Raw genomic sequence first — 27,638 nt, forward strand, 5'->3', positions numbered from 1 at the left:
ATAATAAAGATGATAACCAAGTGTACCTGCATGAGGCTAATTATTATTTTAATACTATTGTGAGAGCTATATTTTCCCATTCCAGTCTTTACAAACTTGTATTATAGTATTTGATAAGACATTTCAGTATCTGATATTTAAATACATTAGGCATACAGAAATGCTAGTGTTGTTTCCAAACTGGTTTCAGTTTCCTCGTACAACATATGCTATGCTATCAATGGGTGCAAAAATCAAAATAAAAGAAAACAAAACAAAATCATAGATATATGTTAAAAATATCATGGAGATAATTATTTTATTCATACATAAAAAAGTTAAGAAATCCTAACTGTAAGAGGCTGAAAATGCTACATGAACCTTCTAGAAGGTTTTAATGTACAAATTAGGTAGAGCTGGCAATATAAATGCAAGGATTACTTCAAGTTTATTGAAGTAATAGTAATTTATTTATTTTTCCCTTTCCATCTGCCCACTACTGATTGTGAATCCAATGCTAACTACTGCTTTTTGCTTTTTAAACCAAGACATTTTGGAGCTATGAAAATTTACAGCCGAGTATAATTACTCAAGTTTATCAACAAAATGGAATTATTGAAATGGAATACAGCAGGCTACATGCCTCACGGAAAAGACTGCACAAAAGGAGCTCCTTTGCGTATTGCCTTAGCAAAGCACTCAGGTACACGTTTTATCTTAATTCTCTTCCCACTAACTTCAAGGAGATGAACACGCACGCACTTGACTGCTTTGCTGCACAATGATAGGATTAGTCAAGTGCTTGAAATAAAGCATGTGTTTGCGTGCCATACGCAACATGAGTTATAGTTTACCTTAGTATGTCAGGCTGCAAATTATGGGAGTTCAGAAGAAACTCAGCGAGCTGTGCAGCTGATGACAAGGCAGAAAATGGTAACTTGGCCAAGTGTTGCAACGTAAATTGTTCCAACTCATGAATCCAAGCAATTAAAAAACCTGCATGCTTCTTTGCTTGGACTGAAATTCCCTAGGTAGCTGCAACTGTTCCTACACATGCCGCACAAACTGTCAATGTCTAAACTGGTTGATAGCGATCTTTTGCTTAAGCTTCATTGGATACAGGCGCTAGGGAAAACAGTGCTGACGTCTTCCAGAAATCTCAGTCAGAAGTCCTCCAAAGACTTCCAATCATACTTAACACAATTTCAAGGGGTTTCTCTCTGAGGCTAAAAAGCTGTTTTCAGTGATGTAAAAGGTTCTTTACCTACCTCTTTAAAGGAAATAGTGTCTAATTCTGCAATGAGAGAGGCTGCTCTGTAAATTCATGCAGCCTTTCAGGCCTCTTGAGAAGTTCAACAGTGTCAGGATAGAGGGACATCTGAGTACACACATAAGCAAAACCATAGGTGCCTGGAAGCACGTATAGCAGCTCAGGAGCTAAGCGGCAGCTCGCAAGGGTTCTCAGCACTTTTTTTTTGGAGATAGGTGGAATTACAAGAATAAATAGTGTCACATCAATTCCCCACATGTAAATGTGAGTAGCAGTATTTCCTTACCTTTCATAGATATTAGATATTATGCTCTGATATGGTGCAAAAAATAATGGTTACTGTTGATTCCCATTCTCAGCAAGTGGGTTTTGCAGCAATATAATAAAACTTTTTAAAAAGTAGACAAGGATATTGATGCTAACACCCACTGGAAAACTCATCTTTATTATTTCCTGATACTTAGGACAGTAAGATTAGTGAATGGAATTAGGACTTCATTCCAATATCCGGGCACGTATTCATATAGGTAAAATACAACTTGTGAGCAGTTACACGGTCTTGTACATCTGAGCAGCAGAAAAAGTTCTAACTTCAGTGTTTAGTAAATGATTCAGCATTTATTTTCCACTATAATTTTTAGTAGAAGAGTCTTCCGTGTTTAAGAACTAAAGACATGAGGAAAAATACTATCTAATTATAATTGTGTATAAAACACTGAGCAAGTTAAGTTTATAAATGAACAAACAAGGACAGAACAATAACTCTATTTGTCATAACTTTCAAACAAAGTTTGCATGTTTACATTGCTGTGAATCTATGTGTTTGCTTCTTTCTTCATCTAACAATCCACCCTCCAAAATTTCATTGTGGTCATGCTACCTCATAGCCATTGGCCCAACTGTTTATGGCAGTTTCAAATACAGTTCACAGAAAACATATGTCACTGAATCACAGAATGGTAGGGGTTGGAAGGGACCTTCAGAGATCATCTAGTCCAATCCAACCACACCTGCCAAAGCAGGTTCACCTAGTTGCACTGGATCATGTCCAAATGGGTTTTGAATATCTCCAGAGAAGGAGACTCCACAACCTCTCTGGGCAGCCTGATCCGGTGGTCTGTCACCCCCAACATAAAGAAGTTCAAGAAGTTTTTCCTCATATTCAGATGGAACTTCCTGTGTTCCAGTTTGTGCCCGTTGCCCCTTGTCCTGTCACTGGGAACCACTCAAAAGAGTCTGTCCTCATCCTCTAGACACCTGCCCTTTAGAAATTTATAAGCATTGATAAGATCCCCTCACACTCTTCTCTTCTCCAGGCTAAAGGGACCCAGGTCTCTCAGCCTTTCCTCATAAGAGAGGTGCTCCAGTCCCTTGATCATCTTTGTAGCCCTCTGCTGGACTTTCTCCAGTAGTTCCTTGTCTTGAACTGGGGAGCCCAGAACTAGAAACAATACTCTTAATGTGGCCTCACCAGGGCAGAGTAGAGGGGAGGATAACTTCCCTTGACCTGCTGGCCACGCTCTTTTTAATGCACCCCAGGATACCATTGGCCTTCTTGGCCACAAAGGTACATTGCTTCCTCATGGTCAACTTGTTGTCCACCAGGACTCCCTGGTCCCTCTCTGCAGAGCTGCTTTCCAGCAGGTCAACCCCTAGCCTGTACTGGTGCATGGGGTTATTGCTCCCTAGGTGAAGGACCCCACACTTGCCCTTGTTGAACTTCACTGCGTTCCTGTCCGCCCAACTCTCTAGCCTGTTCAGGTCTTGCTGAATGACAGCACAGCCTTCTGGTGCATCAGCCACTCCTCCCAGTTTTGTGTCATTGGCAAACTTGCTGAGGGTACACTCTGTCCCCTCATCCAGGTCACTTATGAATATGTTGAACAAGACCCGACCAATACTGACCCCCAGGGGACAACACTGATTACAGGCTTACAACTAGACTCTGTGTTGCTGATCACAACCCTCTGAGCTCTGCCATTCAGCCAGTTCTCAATCCTCCTCACTGTCCATTTTGGATATGGCTTCCAAAACTTCAAAGTCCATGATAATTAAAGCATAACTATATAGACACATGTACTTCCTTGAATCTTGTGTACATGACCAAAGAAAACATTTAATTTCTTTTGGAGTTTTATCCTATGCAGAGAATTGAATTAGACATATGCACTCTTGCTAAGACTTAGATCCATTTTTAAATTGATGGCCTATATGGATATAAAGCCAGCTGGTAAAACATAATCAAAATATTTTCAAGGCTTCTCTGAGGAAAAGTTGCAATCTCACACATACCATATTTCCAGAAACAGTGAATACCCTACAATTAGAGTTATGGTGAGAACATTTAACTGCTTAATCCAAGAAATTCCTGCCAAGCTATCTTTCTCATTTATAATGGCCTTTGTTAATCTTTCATGCAATTAATCTTCCCCCACAATGTGTGCTCTCAATTTTTACTCCTCACTAGACATAATTACATTACCACCAGGAAACAGTGAGTTTTCAAATTAAAAGCATGCACAGAATGAAAGCATAACCCACACCAAATATTCTACTAGAGTTTAGAAACCCTAAAAAGTCTAATAAAACTCAATTGTTTCTTGTTCATGGTCACTCATGGGTAGCTTCTATAATCTACTCAATCAGCTGATTACCTTCTTCATTATACCCTACTTTCCATGCCCTTGGTCCCTAGTTCACAAAGTGGTATTTGCATTTTGGCACAGCTTCACAGAGGAACTTATGAGCTGTGGTTAGGTGCACCTGGCAGCACAATATCAAACATATCTTTCAGCTGGTGCCCTGAATAGGGCCTGAAAGGCACCTCAGAACAAATGCAAAGGATGCAAACTAAGTCACTCTGTTGAGGGCATCAGCAGCAAGAACAGTAGAAGGTCTGACACCTTTCTGGCTGAATGAATCCTTAAGGTTTCTATGCAGTTACACTGGCACAGCCGTTCAGCCTGGTAGGAGTGATTAGTGGAAAGCAGGAGACCCTACATTATGTCAGGAAAAGAAATGATCCTGTGGATTTTCAGGTAGGTTTCCATATGTTTTTACTTCCAAAAAATATGATCACAACCCTGTCTGTGCGTACTCAAGAAGGTATACTATGAACATACTACCAAATCATGCCTTCCCTCCTGCTCCTAGAAAAATAAATAGAGAAACATCTCATCTATGAACTCCACAAATCTTGAGGTCAAGGACTTCCTTAATCTTCTAACTTCCTCGACAAGTTCTAGGCTCATTATTTCTGTAGATAAGGAGTAGCTAATACATGATATGATGATGATGGTATTCTCTCTCCTTTGGCATGCAGTCATCTAGCACTGAAATCTGCAGTTGCTCCAAATTTCTAAGACTGCAGTGTTGCAATATTGAAAGATGTGATAACTCTGGGATATAAGGGAATCTGGTGGCAGAATAGGAAAACGTTAGTCCAATCGCAAAACAGAAGCTTACATCTCCCCTGCCTATCATAATAGCTAGAAGAGTGGAAATTTGTACAGTGGAAGGAATGATGGAGAGGAAAATTGTGCCAACTGGAATATTTATTTCAATTGATGCTTTCTGGGTTTCTAATGGAGTCATAAGTCCTTATGAGTTTCTAGAAATGTCCACACATTATTTTATTCTTGTTAGATAATTAGAAACAGTTGCACACTTAATATTTTTATTTAGACTTCAGTGTAATCTTGAACCTAATGCATCATTGGTATAGTTACACCCCATTTAATTACGCCAAGTCTGACGCTGGCCTTTTGTAATTGTTTCCTGCCAAGACTTTTAGAAGACCAAACTATGAAGCAATATTTATAGTGATCACTGCAAATGCAGAATCAAAATTACAGTATTGAGTTAAAAGCTAGAGGCCTCTGGTTGAGTAATCAAATCTCTTTGTTCCAAACATAATGGTCTGAGTCTGACTCACTTTGTTCTATTTAAAGACTAACTAAAGACCTGCAATATTGAGGGCTCACTTCAATAAGCTGGTATCACATTTTCCATTAAGGAAACAGAGAATGAAACAGAGAATGATATTACACTTCATTTCCAATTTGTAGTGCTAGAAAAGTATTTTGTTGGATGTTAAGCGTTATCTGTAATTTCACAACTCAAATTCAGATTTTTCTTTTCATAAAAATGTATCTTTGTATTATTTCCCTCCCTCTCTGCATATTTAAGGATAGAAGAGCCAGCCGTCACCCCTCCCCCAACTGCTATAAAGGACCAAGTACAAGCAGTGAAAAATCTTAAAAGCTCCTATATGTTGCTGGCGACCAAAACTGCCACCCAGTTAGTTAAACTTAAACAGTAGAAAAAAGGATGAAGGAAGTAGGTCAGGTTATCCAAACAATAAGAAAGCCTTCAGGAAATGCACTTAGCCCACCTGTTTCCTTGGTCAGTCAACTCCATTTATCAAATTATTAAAAATAACACAAGAGCAGAGCTTTAAATCTTGTGTCTCTTGAGAGCTCCCTCCTTTAAATAAGAACCCCAAGTTCTGGACATCCATCCTTGTCTTTGATCCAGAGCAGAAAATAGCCTGTTTTCTAAAAAGCAACCAATGGTATGCAAGGCTTTTCTTTTCAAACCTCCAGCCAATGCCAGTGAACCAATATCATTAGATCTATTAGCAGGGTGTCTGCTGTGGAATAAGCCAACCATATACCATTATGCCTAGAATAGTATCACTTTTCTCTACCGCAAAAGAAAAGGAAAATGGAAGAAGTGATGAAAAAATTAAGAACATCCACCTAGTGTAAGAAAGTATTGTCTCTAGTAATCCAGTGTAAAAGGAACCCATAACAGCAGCTATCTGCTTCTGAATTTGAAGAGCTTTGTAGCAGAAAGGAATCAGGAAAAGGTTTTTGTATAGTCATATATTCAGTAACAGTTGGTGAGGCTAAGTAATTGTATTTTATTTACCTTCAAAAATGCTGCTATCTGCTTCCAGGTTGTGCAGAGCTAGAAATCATCCTGGTTTTACAAAGACAGAGTAAAAATACAGTAACGAAATCTTCTGACACTATAAAACCTAGCAACAGTATGGAGTTTTACTGCTTAAAACTATGCTACTTGTCAACATTAACAGGATAATTCAACAGCATTTTAAGAAATAAGTAGTGCTTGAAATCTGCATCTCAGACTACTTGTAATTTGAAACATATATACGTTGATGAAAATTTTAAATAGATAGTTCTTTCAAAGAAACAGTGCCTAGTGACACAAAGATACTGTGTTCTGCTGCAAAGCAGCTTCAAGAACCCTTCAAGAAGTATTTTGCAAGATATACAGATAATACAGAAAAATGTCTGTGGAAAGAAATCCCCTCCTCATATAACTCATCCCAAAAGCATGGAATCCCCTCTGTTCTGTTCCTAAAGGCCTGTAGTTTAGCTGTTGCTGTACACACACAAAGTCCTGACTTAGTCGCTGGTGTTAACCATCAACTAAGGTAAGGGCAGTTCATTTTAGCCTTTGAAATAAAAAAAAAATAGTGTGTTCCTTGCCTACTAGTTCAAATTAGAAGTTTTTGATCTAAACAAAAATTGAAGTGGTGAATTATAACTAGCAATATAGGAGGCTAGTAGTGTTGTTTCCAAACTGCCACAGTAACACAGCTGCTTCAACCTCGGCTGTAATCTCTCATGCTTAGGACCTGGCAGACAAATGATCAACAACAGACGCAAAACCAAATCAAACACAAGAAGTTATTAGGAAAGAAACAGATAACAAAGTAAAACATTGTACCACAGTACAAAATATTTGGTATAAGAGCATCTTGGAAAATGCAGTTCTGGTCTTCATCTCAAAAAGATACACAGAAGGCAGTTAAACTTATCAAAGGCATGAAATGGCATCAGAATGAGAAATAACCAAGCATAGTAGAGCTCTTCAGCTTAGTAAATAAAAAAATCCTACCTTTCTGGCTATGTTCTCCTACACTTATCCCTAGAAATCACCTTTTGGCCACTGGCTATGATGGACACCAAACTACGTGGATTTTTGGGGGGTATGCTTTGCTCATTCTTACAATGCAGCCGAAGTAACTCCATTTTCTGCTCCTCCCATCTCTGCAAGTACCCACTCTGCTTCTCAAGCAGGTTCTGCAGCTTGCATTAGCTCCTTTACTGAGGCATCTGCAGCCTAAGCGAGAAAGTTTAAATACAGGTCTTGTATAACCATCTTGCAGCACAGTGGCGTGTAGCGGAAGTGAATAGACACAGGGCAAGTGAATAATTTTTAGTGCTGAAAATTCTAGCTTAGTTTGAAATAAAAGCATATTTGACTGTAGGTTTCCTGATCAAGATATGATGCCACGAGTGTTCTGGCATAGGGCAACCAAGACGACCCACTGAAGCACTGCTGACCATCTCTATATTCAGTGATTTCTGAGACTGGGGTCTTTGCTGCAATGCTACTTAGCGGTTGGCCCCCTTTGATGTCTTGAAAACAAACCAGAAAGCAGTAATAGTGGCCTCTCCAGTAGTTGTAAATATGTGAAAATTGCCCAGCTAGATATAATTTCCTCATCACATTTCTCTCTTGTACCCACTATTGCCAAGTGGCACCAGTGCCCAGGGCCACCCATTGGGACTTAGGGGTACTCAAGACCACAGCATTCTCAAAAATTGCTTAGAATTCCTCCTGTGTAAATGATGCCAAAAGCTAAGTTAAATACCAAAAAATGAATATTCTCTTATGAGATCTTGGAAAATTGTCTCTGCAGAAAATTGCAAGCAAAGACTACAAAACAGGCTGAGCTGTAACAGCAAAATTCCCCAACATTTTTTCCTGCTACCCACCCTCCTGTCACACAGTCTGCAACTGTTTCAGGAAAGCTGTAAAAAGAATTAAATTGCTTGGGCGGGCTTTGCATTCTAAATGTAGAATTAAAAATCTCTGTTTCACTGGTTAGAGACTCAAAAAGCGCTTCGAAATTGCAAACACTCATCGGCTTTCAGCATAACAAAAGCTTTAAAGGCACAGTAGTCATTTTAACACTACCTCCAATATCCTTCCCTTATTCCGGACGTAAGAGTGGAAGGAGAGAGCATTTGTTTTTATCATTAGTGGATCATACAGCTGTGACAGTTGGAGTGACGTGAGGGCCAGCAGTGCTTCTCAGCTGTGTAATTGCAGACACCCTGAGAAGCATTTACCTACTTTCCAGCTGCTTGTTCTTTTGTTACTGAAGAAGAAAAAAGGACCATTCTATCATTAGTCCCCATTACGCTTTATAAGTAAATGAGCCAAATTGCACATTTGGTGATTCTACAAAAAGAGAGTAATGAGGTCAAGGAAATCAGCAGGAATGGTATAACAATATCAAATTGTGACACAAACCTTCAGGCTACTGGCCAATTACCTAAGGCCTGATCCTGACGATGCTGAGTTCAGTGACTCTTCCTTTTTAGTCGTCAAACACTCTCAGCTGGGGTCCCCTTGTTCAAAGTCATTAAGGATCAAGCTTCTACTTTCAGAAAATGCCCTGAATCTGGAAGGCCACTGATCTCAGCATTTCAAAGGATATGGGCTTCTCTATGGAAGAAAAGAAGATTTTTAAAGTAGGATCTTTCCTCCAAACCTCTGTTAGGACCAAGCTCATGGCTGTAGGAGGGCACTACAAAGATGAAAAAGCAATAGTGTCTATGCTAGTTTGAGAGAGGTTTCTCTGTGGCGGTTTCCCAAACATACACACACAGAGTGCAGGAAACATGAAAAAGGCAGTTGCCTGTGTACTTGTATTGCAAGAGTGACTATACAGTTTCTAGCATTCACCGGTCACCATTATACTCGTGACATGAGGGTAACTGGATGGGGGTCAAACTGCTTTGTGACTCTGAGGTAGCAAGCCCATCCCCCTCAAATTTCACACACAGATTATGGGGTTTACACCACAGAATCCTAACTGCTATTTCCCATGGCCCCACCAGCAAGTCAATCCCTGGACTTTTCTCCCTTTCTCTCATCCCACATACCATCCCTGGCTGGTCAGACTGGTGGGCAGCTGTTTGGCATGCCGTACTCCACAGAGTGAGGGAGAAGCTGGGCTGCAACACTGGTGCTGTGGGACCAGTGGTCAGCAGGAAGCGTATAACAATATCAAATTGTGACACAAACCTTCAGGCTACTGGCCAATTATCTAAGGCCTGATCCTGACGATGCTGAGTTCAGTGACTCTTCCTTCTTTCAGCCTCAAAATAGTTTCTTCTTACAGCCCAGCACTTTTGCCTCTCCCCTGTGTGTGTTATGCCTATCTTCAGTCACACACTCTGATAAGCTATTGCCTTAGGCAGATACTTCAAAGATCTGTAAATATTGTTAGTAGTATTCTCCTCCAGAGACTATTCCATATCTCCTGCCGTTACTGTTCTGGCAGTCCCCATGAAACTTGACATGCTGCAGACAGCAGCAATGAACATTAGATAGTTCATGCATACTCACAGGGGGATGATACTGGAGCACTGGTTAAAATGTTGGGTTTTTTTAAGCACTTAATTCAACGCAGCGTTTAAGCTCCTCTGGAGACCAGACCATCGGAGGAAGACATGACCAAAACCAAGGGCCGGTAGAATATAAACTTCCTCTGTAAGTCATCTAAGTGGCAGAATCCAGCCCAGGGTTACAACAAGCAATGACACAGGCGTCTCTTTGCACACGGCCAGGCGACTGCTTCACTGAAATGTTCACCTTTCTGTATATGTACAATTATTCCTCTTGAATTAGGAGGCTGGCAAGTACTGACCTTTTGTTATGTAGCACAGTCAAATTTAGGTATTAAAGGTGGTTGAGCTACTTTGCAGTCTGACAGTACAACTACACGACTGCAACAAGCTTATGGGGGTTGGTTTTTTTGGTTTGTTCATTTAATTCTTTCTCAGATTCAAAGACGACTTGGTGCATGATACAAAATGAACCAAATAGGAATTTTATATTTCAGTGGTTTTTAACTGATCAAAAGCTGATCAAAAGATCATTTTAACTAATCAAAAGCCCTGACATTCTTTCTAGCTAAAGATTCAAAAATTTATTTTAGCACAAATTGTGAGCGTATTACTATATTGGTGAAAATATGAAAACAAGTTGGTTTTTTCCTGTCTATATTTATTAGACCTTTTTTTCCTTTTAATTAACACAATAATTAATTCTTTGTTCCCATTGGCTGCCAGTGACCTGTACATGTAGTGGGTTGATTCAGCATAACACTTATTTGAATAATTAATCACCGGTGAAAGTAAAACTAACCCAAAGCACATTTCAAGGAAAAACAAGCTCCTAATGTGAAAAGATTCCTTCGGGGACAGAAGTTCCAATCCTACACCTAATGCAAGTTGCAGAGAGTGAAGCCATATAAACTACGTCTTTATGATATTATGATTGTTTGCCATGAGATTATGACATTTTTAAAAAAGGTTTATGTCACCAGGTGATGAAAAAGAAGTGGGAAGAGCTGAACTCAGCATAAATAAGAAGTACGATTTTTATGCAAGAGTCTTTAAAATCATCAGACGAGAAACAGAAACTGTGGCATATGATAAGAGAATTGCTCTCCATAGAGGATCCATATGCTGTCAGCAACTCTTTACATTCCATATGCACATCATAATGGATGCTCAAAGAGCTTTGTGAAATGAGAACTAACAAATGGAGTCAGTTTTTTTAAAATTGCTGATATGCTGTTAAAGGAGATGCACAGTCTTCAAAGCTTCTGACAACGGAGAAGAAGCATTTACCATTATGCTTGCAATTGCTTTTTTGAAAATGTGCTAATATATCTATTATGTTCTATACCTGTGCCTGGAAAATGTATTAGGCTGATATCAAAGTGATGCCTGCAAGTACTGATGTTAAAAAACATAGATATTGATGCATATCAAGGCCTTGTTTTTCACCCTGCTTCTATATGTGCAGAAGAGTAGAAAATCAATCAAATGTGTGAGTTTCTAATCACTCTAATAATTAAATAACAGCATTGTCCCAGCTCTCTGATGCACTATTCATAAGTGCACAGCGAACGTCTGTTAAGAAAGATGATAGATCTGGTAGCTCATTTACGTTTGACAAGTATTTCCCAAGGGATAAAGCTCCTGGCAGAGACAGTGAAGTAAAAATTTAGTACTTCAAGCGAAAAAGTAGTAATAGTAGTAGAGGAAACACAATTTTTTTGAAACTACTTGTTGCAAGTATCATGGTAAGATGACACACCCTCCTTTAATGAAGAAAATGTAAAAGTCAGTAACAAGGAATAGACTGAAGTTATTTTGTCTTAACATCAAATTTTTGCATATGAGGATCATACAGCTTATTGCCCTCAGTCATGAACATGAACAGGAGTTCCATGAATGATTTTATACCAGTATATGGCTCCATTCCCACACAGGTAGATTTCCTGCACAGACAGCCTGAGATAAGTCCCTGGCACTCTGCAGAGTCATCTACTTGTATAGAGATCATCACAGAATCAGGACCTGTATGCTTAAAAAAAACTAGTTTGATACCATGTGTTGTTGGCAATATATGTTCCTTCCCCGCTCAAAACACATGACTGAAAAGGTAACATTATGAATGAGATAACGTTATGCAGACACTTTAATATTACCTGAATACCTGATTTTCTGTGCCAGCTGCAGCTTCAGGATTCTGTGGCTTCATCAACACTATTCACCAGAAATCAGACAGGAGAAATTAGGAGTTTTTATCTTCCTGTGAACCAGGCATCCAGAGTCTGTCAAGTAAAAGAGATGGTATGGAGCATATCTAATTTTTGAGGAGCCTACAGACACATAAATCCTTCTATCATGGCTCTTATCTACAGCAAACACGACACAAAGTATTCCTAGAATATAAAAAGAGAGACTACTTCAAAAGATAAATAGGAGTTCTGCAGATAAGAAATCTAGATTATGATCTCCATCAAATAAAATGCTTGAGGACGGCATTTGTAAGATAGCTTGAGTGAATACTTTTTCACAAGATGCACTTACTAATGACTCTGTTTATTGAATAAATATAAGATATTTGGAAAAAAAAATTATTAAATGCATCAGGAGTTTCAAACGTTATGTGTACCCTAAAATCCATTTGGAAATTGTTCCAATTTTAAAATCACATTTACCAGTTTTTGGGTTTGTCTTATCTCCAATGTGTCTAAATCCAAAAATATCAGACTAACCTAGAGCCCAGTCCTGAAGCTGGCATGTGGGGCAGACTGATTTACAGGGATGAATTTCCATGAAGTATGTGTATGTAACTGGTACTTTCCACAGTTTCATCACGGCCCAGCTTTGAGCAAGTGTTTTGACTGAAGTGTTTCCGCCAGCCTAGATTTTTTTTATTTGAATCCATGGTCAGTTGCATAATATTCTAAAATCAGTGTAGCATCTATTTCCTGACATTGTTAATGAATCTTGCATAGACCAGAAAAACATTTGTGAAGGCCACAATGGGCCATCTGTAGAATAAAACCATATAGCAAGCAGATCCTGAGAGAGTACAAATCAGAGCCACTAAAACCACAGCTAGTGAAGTGTCATGCTCGTTAGCCTTGTACACAAGCTACTAAACCTTAATTTCCCCCCGGATACGATAGGCCATCTTTGATGTCTTGGGAATGGCTCCCAACATCTCTGTTTTCAGGATTAGTAAAGACATATCAAGCAGAATATTGTGCTGGTACATAAACTACAACCTGAGTTCTCTGTCTGTACAGAAATGTTGCAAAAATAGAGTGTCAAAGAAGGCTCAATCAACATACATCCCAGAAAACACTAGTGTCTATGCGATTCCCATATCATCCTTCTTAGACTATCAAAACTGGTCATATTACCCTTTACTGTGAAAAATACAGTAGTTTTAGTGTTTTCACTTTAAACCTAGACCCACAGCCATTGCCAAGCAGTGCCCAAGTTAGTGCTTATACAGGAAGTTAAAGGTCGTCCAGCATAAAAAACCACGCTGTAAGTTTAGAGATGGTCACAGAACCACAGAATGATAGGGGTTGGAAGGGACCTCTGGAGATCATCTAGTCCAACCCCCCTGCCAGAGCAGGGTCACCTAGAGCAGGTCACACAGGAACGCGTCCAGGTGGGTTTTGAATGTCTCCAGAGACGGAGACTCCACCACCTCTCTGGGCAGCCTCTTCCAGTGCTCTGGCACCCTCAAAGTAAAGAAGTTCCTCCTCGTGTTTAGATGGAACTTCCTATGCTCAAGTTTCTGCCCGTTACCTCTTGTCCTGGTCCTCTGGTCCTCACAGACCAGATTTCACACATGTTATCTGGGAAACATAGGGGAGCCTATATAGCTCCTCATGCCGTTGCTGCCTTAAATAAGCATGGAAGTCAGCAGAGCTCCGTTTGCCAGCTCTAATGCCTTCTGTTTCTCAGACACTTGGTCAAACTCTCTCCTGCTGTAACTGTGAGAAATTCTCACAAGATTCAATAAAAACTGTGCTTACTTTGCAAAGGGACATATTTGATGCCCTGAGAAGCAGTTCACAAAAGCTAGTACTGGGGCTAGCCTCCGCAGGCTCCACTGTTGACAGTGGAAAGAGAGAGACTTCAGCAGAACACAGTTTAAATCTATGCTCAACTGCTCGTTGAAGAAACTTTTCTCTCCATTGACTACAGAGGAAAACTAGAGATTTTAACTTTCTGCATCTGAAATTACCTGAATGCAAATGAGCCATCACAGTTATCATATTACTCTTGATTGTGACCCAAAATACTGGGGTTTTACAAAACCACTATACTTTGAAAATAATCAGAAGTTACATAAAGAAAGTATGGAAGACTAGTCAAACACTAGCTTGTGTGAAATGCCTAAAAATCCCTAGTAGTGTACACTTTAACCTCATAAACCAGAAAAATAGTTCTATAACACAGAATAGGAAAGTGAAATTACTATCTCATACTTGTTCAACTATTTCCAGAGAGTATCTATTAATTTAGTGACTTCCTTTTATTCTGTGGCATGTTCATAGCAGGATCACCAGGAATGCTGAAAAACCGTCTCTGAGAGTACTTGACTTCTGCCTTTTTCTTCATTTTCAACGTGTCGCAGAATCTAAGGAGCCCTCTGGATGCAAACAATGCCCACGTGCACTTCCCCACCGTGTTCACTTCAGTCAAATAGCTTTTTCCCCACTGTCTTTCACCTCATCTTCACACCTCAGCTACTTCTCTTCTTTCCTCACTTGACTCTCCTTCCTGTTTCTCTACTTATTTTTTCCAGTTATGCACAATTCCCTTACAGAGGCAATTTCAATAAATAAGAGAATATTGGTGTAGGTTGTGAACCTATTGGGATATTTGCCATTATCATACCATGAAACATATGACATTCCTTCTGTTCTTAAACCTTGTATGTGCAACATGGACTGTCGTGCTCTGTGTTAGACCTTTTTTATTTGACTCACAGGTATTTCCAGAACCTTATTATTATCGTTAATAATGTTGATAAGAAGGTTAACAGCAAGAATTCAATCTAATAAAAGCAAAACGTTCTCTAAAAAAAGATAAAAGTCCAAACTATTTAATTACCAAGAGCATCATCTGGGCTGAAAAAATTAAGGGTATCTGAAATACAGACAGTTTAGCTTTCATCTTTCCTGAGTCAGATACATTTCTTAAAGGAGAAGACAAGTATTATAGCATTATGCAGGGGACATTGTTCCTATCTGTATACTAAAAAAAGAAATAAAAAATCTGTTAAATATTTTTATAAAAGTGTTCTTCATAGCTTAAGTTGCTTAATAGGAGTTTAAGTGTTAGCCAGTAAATTCTAAGGAAGACTATGCTATTTTCATACTTAATTGCATGTGTATCCCTAAATTAGTTCATCACTAGAATGGCAGCTTATATTCAGTAAGCAAAGCATCTGTTAAAACTGCAATTTGTCTCTGAAAAATACTTCTGAGTGCAATTGAATCTGATAAATCTGCAAAGGTAAAGACAAGTTCACAGTGTCACATATAAGTCTAAGTGGACATACAAGGTTCACTGATATTAGCATAAAATGTGAAGTATTTCCAGATGACGTCTTCACATTCAAGGAAGCAGATAAGTAGTTCTGAGATCTGCATGGGCATTGTCCCTTCTCAAATATCCCAGTGAGATCTTACTAAATTAATCCTAAATTTAATTTAATTCATATCACTATTGTCACACTTAACAGACAATATCTAGTACATAGCAATGAGGTTCAACTCTTAATACTTGAACACTGTGTGTGAATCAAGAAGGATCTTTATTAAAAGCCTTGACTAAAATTAATAAATGAAAAATATGCAGCAATTTGTTAATGAAAATTGTATCTCCTGTAACTGGCTTTACCAATTCTTTTTAAAAACAGCAACAATGGTAAACAGCATGGAAATACTATTGCATTGAATTCTATTATTGAGTTGTAAACCTACTATTGAAATATTATGTTTAAATGTATGGAAGAGTGGAAGAGGGGTGGAGCAGAAATCCAAGAAACAGAAAACACAGTTAATTATGCTAAGTCATATAAAAAAATATTGATTACAGTTAATGATGCTGAGTCATATAAAAGAATATTGATTTAAGGTGAATAAAATTATCAACTCTAATCTGTTCTATGACTGTTGTGTCAGTGTCTGTGCAGTTCTACTGCAGTGAAGTTCCTGAATTATTATAAAGTTTTTGGACTCTGCAGGCTAGAAATATCAGTGAGTACTGGACAATGGCTGGATAACTTTTGACATGTACACATACTAAAAAACAGAGATGGTTAAGAGGGCAACCCATTTTACATGGTAAATTTTAGAAAAACACAGTTCTTAAAGAATCCTGTTAAGATTTATTTTTGTATGAAAATTTGATAAAACCCAATAATTTCTAGCTTGCTTGCTTTTCCTCTCTCTTTCCTCATTTTGCCTTTCTCACCATAACTTTTTAAGCTGAAATAAAAATAATACAAAACATGTTTCTCAGTTTCTGTTAAAACAAACAAACAAAGAAACAAACAAATAAACAACAAAATCCACAACATTTTTTCAAAATGAAGGAACTTGAATATTTCCAACAGCTTTTGGTCATTTCCATCCTGTCATTGGTTCTTCTCAGTGAAAATCAAATTGCATTTAATAGGAATAAATGAGCAAAATTCAACAAGAAGTTCCTAGGTTTGAATCCAAGAATTTTTATGCTAGCAAGTATTATACCACTATCAATGAAACCAGATTCACATCTATTTGTTTTAGTCAGTTAACTACAAAAAAACCCTCATCTTATCAAGGGTCCATACTTAGACTATACGCCCACTGTAAACTGTCTGTACTTTCTACATTCTCCGTTCTACTGCTAGTTTAAACCTGTACCAGTACTGATACTAAGCCCATAGCAGTACCTCCTGTGAAACAATATGAGGAAATAGAGAAGGGACTTCACAAGGATTAAATTTTTCTTTTTATGTCTGATCATAGCTCTTCTGGCCTCCTTTCAGATGGAATACATTCTTTGACAGTGTGCAGGAATCAAATACGACAAAACGCAAGTCCTAGCTGAATAGCTGACTTTGAAGGAAGTTGTCCATCATACTAAACACATTTGCAACAAGCTTTATGTGAACTCTCATTCAGTGCCACACTAGCTTTGTCTTTTAGATACACCAAAGTGCTAGCAGGAGAGAAATTAATCAGTGGATCTTCTCTATGGTAATGTAATAACGGTTGGAAGGACAGGTTCCACAGGTTTTCCATACTATCTCTTGCATTTGCTTATGGTAAGAACAAATGAAAAAATCTTCAGTGCAAAGTTTTAATCCAAGCTATTAGATTTTGTCTCTAGGCTCCGTGTCAGCCAAGTGGAAAACTCTTAGGAGGGAGGCAGAAAATAGGAAGCATTCACCAGAAGTCAGTGTATTATAATCCCTTATCCTGCTTTAGGTCAAGACAAAACAGACCAACATTCAGAAGGGAACATGGAACAAGTTTAAACAAAGCAGCAGCAGGATATTGCCTCTCAAGATGTCCTTTGGTTTAAACAAAGCAGGATTAAGCAAGTTGAGAAATGTTAGTCAGAAATGCCAATAAAACCGTGACTGCCAAAACATTAGAAGATTGTGTTTACTGTAAGAATTTTTTTAAATTTTGGACCTTTTGAATAGCGGGCTAGTCTAAATCTGAAAAAAGGGAATCAATTCATCAGAGCCAGAAAAGTCAATGTAACTGTATAGTAAAGCAACAAATGGTAATAAAGATCATAATACAAAAATTACATGTAAAGAAGAGCATGGAACTATTTTAAAAGGGGTTTTCTTTCCCTTTTTTTTCTAAAAAGACATCTTACAATTGCACTATTTGGCCTCTTCTCCCAAGTGAATAATGACAGGACCAGAAGAATGGTCTGAAGTTGCAGCAGGGGAGGTTTAGATTAGATATTAGGAGGAATTACTTTACTGAAAGAGTGGTCAGGCACTGGAACAGCCTGCCCAGGGAGGTGGTTGAGTCACCATCCCTAGAGGTATTTAAGAAACGTCTAGATGTGGCACTTCAGGGCATGCTCTAGTGGCAGAGATTGTAGGGGTTTTAGTGTGTGTGTATGGTTGGACTTGATGATCTCAAAGGTCCTTTCCAACCATGAAGATTCTATGATTCTATTTGGATCTATCACTGAGGAATATTACAGTGGTTTCTTTTTAATAGGAAAACAGTAAGAGTCTGAAGTACAAGGAATCAATGCTAAAAGATCATTTATCTTGAAAATTTAACTGCCATGCTTTTTCTTTCACTTAAAGGTCTTTAATATTTGATCTAATTCTAATGACTCTACGCATCCCCCAGATTCTAGTGGCTGTTCAAAGTCGCTATGTCCTGTCTTTACCTATTTGTTTCCACACCTATCTACGCTTGAGAGGCATTTGATGTATGCTAATCCAGAGAGCTTCAGATATGCTCAACTGCAGTCTGCACAGAGGATTTTGGGACACAACAGTTATCTGCCAACTCTTTCAATGCCTTTGACAAGGTCCGTCTAATTATCGCTGTAGCTCTTGTGGTTTGCCTGCGTTATGTGTCCACGGATCAACCATAAATGGATTCTGTTTCATTCTAACTATTTCTTTCCTAATAGTACAAGAGAGTGGGATTAAAAAAAAAAGGAGGAGAAACTTGGGCAAAACCAACCTTGTACTCTTTGTCTACTTGTCTTCTTCCAGAACCTCCTTGTTCCTGGAGTTGGCAGATGGCACATGTTGGCACGGGGAACTTATTTTTGAAGATTTGGCCCGCATACACAAAACAAAGTACTCTCTCTTTCTGACTCCAATTCTGGCACAACCTAGAATTTCCTCCATGATTACTTTGGCTTTTGGCATAAGAGAGATCTCAATTGCCCACTCTCTGTAGGAACCCATAGGCCTCACTAAGAAGACTAGACCTAACCTGGGGGGTTCTCTGGACTTCTACGCATTCGAGGGGGAAAAAAAGGGGATGATGGTGTCCAGCTGTTGAATAAATCTTTCCACTTGTCACTGACAAAGGAGGTAAGCCATATGGCATAAAACCCCACCTGTATAATTCTTAGCAAACATTAAAACCTTTATTTGGGTCAATACAATATATTCCAATGAGCGCTTTGGCAAAATTGTTGAACTAGATCAGGTGTTTGCAAACTTACACATCATCACAGTGTTTACTTCTCTTAGAATTTCTGACCTCTTATTCTAACATGGTGATTCTGAAAATATTTACTAGGCAATAGAACCCGTCCTATTGCACCACTGAGGCTGGGGCAGATACTTTTTTTCAATATGCGTTAGGTTTTTTCTCTTTTTCTTTCCCAATATCAGATCTGTCAATGATGGATCTCAGGTCCAAGGCTATAAAAGGGGATCAGAGGATGCAGGGAGAATCACAGTATCATTCTAAGTCATGTGCTTAAACAGCAGTTCTCAGATTTTAAACATGGGGCAAGCGGACAATAAGTCCAGTCATGTTTGCTGACATACTTCTCAGTCCCAGTGAGACCATTCTCTGAAATTCTTCTATGGTTCACAAGACCTCTGTCGTACGCCCTACCACTGATGGGTGTTCCCGGTGAATGAAAATTAACTAGTATCAAGCTTGTTATAGAAAAGTCATTTTGCTCCTGAAGACAATGTGGCATGATATGAGGGTATGCGCGTTAGAATATGCCTTTGCAGTAATATCTTGATGGATATATGTTGGCAATTAAAGTTGGTCCAAACTAGGGTGCTCCAGAGTGCCATTTCACCTATATTGCCTATGAGTATGTCCTGGGATCTCTAAGACTTGGATAGCTCTGGAGTTTCCCCCACACCATACCAATCAAGTCATTCTTATAATGCCCCAGGAGTGATCAAAAAATAAGGCACCGTTGAAAATGGCAGAATTTTACCTATGGAGCTTCACAGGGGTGCGCTTGCAGCAGTGTAAATGCAACCACCGGGACACAAACAACTGTTTCTGAATCATGTTGCTTTCTTGTTCTCTCTGTAGAATATTACCACATATTCTATACTTAATTTTCAGCAATAATATCGAGCATACCCAGTAGGTAAGATTCTCAGTGCCTTCTCACTAGTACATTCACAGGATCAAATTTTCAGGCAGTACGTGCAAAGATATTACTTGCTTCAGAGGATAGACATGGCAATCAAGACTAAAATTTTCTTTGGGAAAGAAAACAAAACAATGAAGCACAGATGATTAGAACTGCTGAGCGAGTCTAAGGTATTCTGTACAGTCAAGTGACTTTCAAAGAAAATAAAACAAGACCTCCTAAAAGATCTCATGCACTTTTTGAGACAGTGTGTCATGGGAAGAATACACAGAATCATTAAGCAGTGCCTATCACCATCATCAAGAGAAACAACAGACAAGATTTTTTTCTGAGTACACCAGCCTGACCACATGTCAAGGCAGACCAATCCAAACCTAATAAGATTAAGTTACTCTCTCAAAGCTTTAAAACCGCACTGTGGAATTCCTGATAAAAATGTTAAAAAGATACATGAGTTTGAGAGGGCTAAACCTGCTATCACGAATAGCTTGATAAACAAGTCTACATTAGTCCTTTTTTTTTCTTCCGTTAAACAACATATGTTTTCTTACCCATCTAGTGAAGAGCAACTATAAATACGAGGAAAATCTTCTTTGGTCAAATCCATTAAGCTTGAACACACATCCCTAGGGGGATATTGATTATCTCTTAACTTATCTTTCAAAGCTGATCATTAAATTTATTATGTGGGAAATCTATCCCAATTAACATGCTGGCCTAATTCAGACTTCTGAGCACCCTGTAGTCATTCAATTAGAACTAGTTAACACAAATAAGCTTTTTAAAGAAAAGAATCGTATAAGATTATGTGGTCCAAATTCTAATCCTATTACTTAAGTTTCCTCATAGGAAAGATTTATTCTTGAAGTCTTAGCAAAACTCTATCGATAAAACACTTTATTTGGTAAAAAGACATAAAAATAAATTGCTTTGCTGGCCCAACTAGGATTAAAGCCTGAGGAATCAATATTCCTGTGTTTTATGTGTGTTGTAGTCTGATAGTCATTTTTCTTTTATGCTACTGAGCTGCGTTTTGAAAGTTTTTTGAACTACTAACCCTGACAAAAAGGCCTCTGACTTCTGATACCCCAAGGAACCTGATTTCCTCCAGATTTAATATATTGATTTACGGGGCACTACAACATAGAGAGTTCTATTAAAGGAAAACTAATATAATAAAATTTGTCAATATTCTGCCTAGACCAGCTTATAAAGAAAAAATCACTTTTAGAAAGTGTGCCTTAAATGGAGTTTTATAATGGATAAAGGGTCAGATCACTTCTCTCTTGAACGTGAACAGAACAGACAAGAGCATTCTGTTTCTCTTTGGATTGCTTTGAAGTAGTTTGTGTTGTCCACGGCATCTACCTAGAAACAGTGACTCAGTTCCACTTAACATTAATTTTAAGTGAATTAATATATCTCTGTGTGCTTTCAACCTGTCCAGCCAATTTCTTCACCCATAAGCCTCCAGAATACTAAATTCAGACTCCTAACCTTCTTTTCCGCACAGTTCTCCATCCAAGAACATCTTGCCAACAGGAAGAAAGGCTATTGAGTTCAATAACTGTATGGATACAGATATTTCAGAAGATTCAGAAAGGCACACATCTTGCTGGCTGGGGCTAAAAACAGCAGGAGAACAGGGAGAAAAAGAATGGAAGAGATGGAGAATTGTTAGCTACCCTGTTAATGCTTATTAATCACCCACTTTTGCTGCTTAGACGTATTAAAAGCTTCTAAACCACACGAAAGACAGGTTATTTAAAGACACAATGCCTTGATCAAAAATTATTTTCTTTCTTTACTCAATAAGAGAGATTCTCATGAATCACACAACGTGGTCTCCATTTAGCCAGCAAGGCTAAATTTCAGATGAGAAAGAGCTGGGTACTTTTCAGTTCTAGAGTTTTCAAAGAGCAGATTATCCCTGTGTAAAATCTAAAGAGCACATATAATAAATAAAAGAGTAACAGCCTTTCAAAATCACAGATTTCCACTTTGGAAAAAAAGCAGCATTGCAATTCTAACCTCAGGTTCGGTTTATCCAAACGCTATCTAAATCATCACTGCATGAGGACTACAAAAGCTACAGGTCCAGACTTTACTATGACTCTTACATGGAATTTGTCTGAACTTGTTTCCACTTAGACAGTAGGTCTTGTGAGATATTTTCAGGTTTATTAGAGGGGCTTTTCTTCTTCCTGCCATGCACTTCACTGGAGACCATCGCAGATCAACCTCATAATTAATGAATTGTCTGGATTATGCTTATTTGAAGTAACATATGGGTAATATCTCCAATTGTAACGCAATCCCAAACTACCAACTGAAAGTCCTATGTTACAATTTGTGTAGGGCATAGGCCAGTTCCATCACAATCAATTGAAAAATTAAACTCTGTTTTGTTTCTTCCACTTGATGCTCTTAAGTTCACTGCTATTGATGATTTTCTTGTTTAAAAAGGTCTTTATCCATTATTTTAATCAATACAATTGGGAATTGATAGAAAAACAGGAAATACAAAGTTTTAAAGGCTTGTTGAGAGCTCCAGACTCAAACTCCAAATGATGAGAACTCATGCCAATTTTAACCTGTTAAAGTCCTATGTGCATCTTGATTTTCAGAAATCTATAAGCAACTAAAAATAAAGATTTTCAGTAGTAAAGGTAAGTTATACTACCATTCAATTTTTTAATTTATTCTTAGATTTGTGCACAGAAAGGTCAGTAGAAACCTGCTATATTTAATTGATTTTCCTATCTTCTTAACATAATATGCTTCTGTAATCCTTAGTTGGTTAAAAGCAGTTTTGATCACTAAGCTTCAGTAAAACTGTCTGACTTGATAGTGATAAGTCAGCACTTACACTTGTGTGTAAATACAAAAATAATTGAAGAACTGGCCCTGTATTTGCATAAGCCTCAAAAATATAACATTTCATAACTAGTGATATTATTTGAATTAGAAACTTGTTGAAAACAAAAAGATAGTGGTTTGATTCCGAATATTATCTCTGTAATTCGGAATGATGAGACACCATCTCATTTCACTTAGATGGAACAAATTGACACTGTGGAAAGCTTCTAATCATCTAAATATGCAAAAGGGTTAAGAAACAGTAAAGTATCCTAAACTGCTGAGTCCAGCCTGCTGACAGTTCTAACTTGGTAGACATCAAAGGAAGAATACTATGGTTTTGAACTGAAGTGTAGAAAAATCACAGGATTATCTGCACCTGTGGTTCAATTCCCATGCTGTTTTGAACTGTGTACAGGAGTATGTCCTTTAACAGTAAACAGAGTAACTCCACACATACTACTTCTTTATGCTACTGATAAGATGATTTATTTAACTGCTAGCTTTTTACCATCTATTCCATAAATATGATGCCATACTGGTAAAGTGTTTGCCTTTCAAATTATTGAACGAATACGAGCATGTTGCTGAATTTTTCTTTCAAGAATATCTATCGTCTTAAAATGATGCCCAGAAAACACAGAAATACTAAAGACTATGTGAAAAGAGCAAACAAAGATAAGCTGATAATTTTGTAATTGGTTTTGCTTAATATACCTTATGTTCTTTAAGGGATAACCACAGTGTCTTAGGTTAAATTATACAATTGTATTTGAAAACTATAGCACTACAGGGCTGTATTCTTGTTTTCATACATCACTGTATTTTAATACAATTGAAAACTTCTTAGACCCTCTGTACCGACAAAATGTGACAAATGCACAGTACAAGAACTATAGCTTTACACTTGGCCTCTGACAAAAAAAAGCTTCAATATTATCATTGGATTAGTACTAGATTAATTTTCCAGTTCTTCTACTCTGTAGGAATTCAAGTAGCCTAGGTACCTCATAGGTACCACTGAGTTGCCACCTATGCCTCATAAATTAATATGAGGCCTTAAATCTTCTGTCTTCTGTAACAATACTGTGTATGTTCCATTACTTCCATGTTTTACATTTACTTTTTAAAATGTCACAATGCATTCTTTGCAGTTAAGAGTCCTTGGCCCAGTCTCACATTAAAAGGTCAGTGTTTAATCTATCAGTCAGAGACATCATGGTTGTAACTGTGGGATTTATGGTCTCTTTGCTGGATTAGCCTAAGTAGAAAAAGCCCCCAGCAGGATAGCATGGACACAGAGACTGACAAGAAATCCACTGGGGGAGAAACTAGACCTTGCAAAGAAACACTGGAACATCTTATGTAAGGAAAGCATAAGAGAGGGGGAAATGACATTTTTTCCTTTTCATTGAGCATTTTGTAGTACTTATGTGGCCCAGTGAAGAGTTGTGCAAAGATACCCAACTACTACAAAAATAAGGAATGCAGTCAGCGCATCACTCCACCTAGGCTATCATGACACCCAGACAAAGGGTTACCTCGAACATTTCTGCATGGCACATTACGATGCTAGATCATACCAGCTGAGCAGATATGGTATCATATCTACAGCTAAAATATGAGGCTCTGTCTAGATATATCATTACATTTTCACTATAGAATAAAACTGGTCTCTCATCATATGTCTATGACACTACATGAAACAAAAAAGGAGTCAAGTTGGATCATCAGGGGCCTCTCAAGACCAAGAGCTCTGTTGGTAGCCTGCTTTCCTGCATCGCACTGGCCTGTCTCAACAAGCTTTCTGCCTGGACGATGCTCAGGCACAGCTGGGCCTGCATATGCTAAAGACAGTTCCCAGTAGTCAGTATAAAAGAGGAAAGACCAAGTTTGGGCTCCTTTCTCTCTGCGCAGTCCTCCAGCAGTTTTCCAGTAGGATTTAATACCTCAAACATCCCGGTATGCCTACATGCCACTTCCCACAGCATACAACACGTATTCTGAGTTTCGCACAGTCTGCACATTATTTCATGCTATCGACAATTTAAAATGTCTGTCTCCACCCAAATGCACACACAATTGTAATTTTATCTTGGGCTACCGAGGCCTGGAAGAAACAGGGCCAAATGCTATATAATGATCTTTGGCTCCGTTTTATTAGAGGTACAGAAATAGTGCCAAATACCAGTGTTCAGTAATTATTTGCTCTTTTATCAAATACCATTTATAAGTACCACAGTGTAACATGCGTGGGTCAGACAGATCATCTTTTCTGTGTATATGCGCTTGGGAGGTCAGTCATGGGTTTAGAAATAGGAATTTACTAAGTGGCTTTTAAAACAATTTTAAGAATTACTGAAAAATCTTTTTACCACTATTTAAGGAATAGTCCTCCGCCCTCTCTCTGATCTTTTTCTGGCATACATATAATATCACTATCAGAGAAGGAAAATGATCTCTAAATATTTTTGGAACTGTTTTGTCGTGAAGCACAATGCAGAAAGCACGGTATTCAGGAATGCCTTTGCTTTGATGGGTTAGCACAGATGTAGAGCTATGTACAGCTGTATGCTCTTTGTGCTAAGGAACTTAAATGGTTCAGCAAACTTTTGCTTCAGAATACGTACTGTGGCATGCAGCAGATCAGGCCCTCACATAGGGTTGAGGAAAACAGGGTAAATATGAAGTATAGTGCTTTTATTGGTAAGCATCCCAGACCTCAGGTATATCACAACATACGGGTTTCAGTCAAGAGCATGACAGCAGTGACAGCACGTCATGACACCCTCCCTGTAAAGCTGTAGTCAGCGATAATGAAAATGCCTGATATCAGGTACCATTATATAAAGGATTATAGCTCATCACTACTGCTACTAGGCAAAAACCTCTGATGGTATGATACTTGACACTAATTCAGATAGCTTGTTATTACTGGGTTTAACTATGAAAGGCACATAATGAGTGAACGAGGGCACCAGCTGTGTATGCAGGCTGACAGAACATCCCTTTTTGTGAGAGTGGTTTGGAAATCCTACCGGTTTTCACAAGAGTGCTTATATCATTTTTATCAGGAGAAATTCCTGGGTAAAGCCAGAGAACAAGTGAGACCATGACTAAAATATCAGTTTAATTGCCAGATCACCGACAGAGGTGACAAACTTAAATCTCAGCTCCCCATATACTAGGGTAGTGCTTTATATTTTATACACTTATAATCTAAGGTTAAGCACAACACAGACCAAGAATATCTGGAAGCTCACACACGTTTGGAGACTAGAAGCACTGTCTCCCATTTCTCGTTCTCAGAGCCCAGGGCTGAGCTTGTCACTTTTAGCAGACCTGACTCAAGACCTCTCTCTTTCTGCTGACATTCAGGCCATGAGTTCACAAAACTCAGTGGTGACATATACTAATTTTATTTGCAGTTCAGCATGTCTGGAAGCAGGACTTTTGAAGCATTGCAGCCCCAAGCAATTGTATAACATTATGGTGCAATAATGTTTTGAGAAAAATTCATCAAATGATCTTTTCAGTGACATACATACAATATTTTGAAATTGCAGTTTTCTCAGTACAAACATCCTAAAAAATACACTACAAACAAGGGATATGTCTTATGTGATGTTCTTTGGGTCTGTAGCTTCCAAAAGCACAGTGATAAAGGAAGGAATCGTTGGATTCTCAGACAAAATTAATACACTGACTGGGGCACCTGAATTACATAGCATAGCTTGTATAAGAGAAAAAGAACAGAAAATAAAGCCAACGTCTATTGTTATTATTGTTTATATGCAATTTATCGTTTTAAAGAAAATACGACAATTATAATTTTCTAGTCTTGACTAGATACTGCAAGAGAACCTAACATAAGTTTTGTATCAAGCCAGTAACATACAATTCATTTGGTGTATACTAGAAAGGCATTCAAATGACTGAACGAATAAGGAACTAAAAATCTGCCATCCATCTTCCATCATAATTGTTTACAGACTCAACTAAGTCACTGATAAACTTTGAAATATTTTGCAGTCAGTATCACAGAGTATCAAATTTCTGATAGCCTAAACCCAAGCCAAAATAAAAACAGTCCCTTCAGAGAAACAAACTGACAAATTCTAGTGCAACATATTAAAAACATAATTTTCATAAGATAATACAAATTTTTTTCATAAATTTGACACTCAACTACAAAATAAACCGATTGCCACTATTTGTCTGTTTATTTTTATATCAGAAATTCAGACCCAGAGCAAGGTTTGAATAGCTCTCTACTTGATAAAAATGTAACCTATTAATACTTAGTGATATTACCTGACTCTATCACAGGGATGGCTGAACAGTCCATTTCATCAGCCAAGGTGACCTTGCCAGCAGCCTGTCTGCAGAGACAGGTGGTAGCTACTCATTCCCAAGGCCTACATCTCCCTTCCACATTTTGTGGCTGGAAGCATTTTGGATGTGATAAACAGTCCCCTCTCTCTCAAGGTTTGGTATTAATCAGGATATATTAAAAACTCTCCACCACTTTCACACAGCCCACGTTTTTTAATGACCTCCCCAGCATTCAGTCAATGAGTGAAATTGGAATCTCTCAAAGTGCTTACCCTGAGTCTGACCAGACTGAACGTGCACACCCAACCTATACTTTCTAATATATAGCTTATTGAATCGCATTACCTGGAGCAGTGAAACGCGCTTGTAGCAACATTAACCTTATCACAAGATTAGCTACAGCACTGTGACTAGACGTCTATCGGAAGTAATTTGTCTTGGTTTGACCTGTCATGAGGTCACTTAATAGGAAACTAAATAGCCTACAGAGCTTAGCACAATTTCAGACGATTCAGCTGTTTGTGGTCACAGCAACGTACCCTTTTGTCTGAGACAATGCCTTCTAGGCACTCCACTTGCTCACCCATTGGTATGCTTTGATCTTCACTTCGGTATGTTTTTAAACGTCTTATTCCCCCAAG

General features: G+C 38.3%; 1 long non-coding RNA gene across 5 annotated transcripts in view; it reads right to left on the bottom strand.

The window, feature by feature from the left end:
* Positions 1 to 27,638, bottom strand: part of LOC128905773 (uncharacterized) — a 156,207-nt gene that overhangs the window by 46,074 nt on the left and 82,495 nt on the right. For all 5 annotated transcript variants that reach the window (XR_008464979.1, XR_008464980.1, XR_008464976.1 and 2 more), the window contains one exon: positions 11,859 to 11,984. This is a non-coding gene — a long non-coding RNA (uncharacterized LOC128905773). The remainder of the gene's footprint in view (positions 1 to 11,858; positions 11,985 to 27,638) is intronic.

The sequence above is a fragment of the Rissa tridactyla genome, chromosome 2 (assembly GCF_028500815.1).
Source record: "Rissa tridactyla isolate bRisTri1 chromosome 2, bRisTri1.patW.cur.20221130, whole genome shotgun sequence".
NCBI classification, from domain to species: domain Eukaryota; kingdom Metazoa; phylum Chordata; class Aves; order Charadriiformes; family Laridae; genus Rissa; species Rissa tridactyla.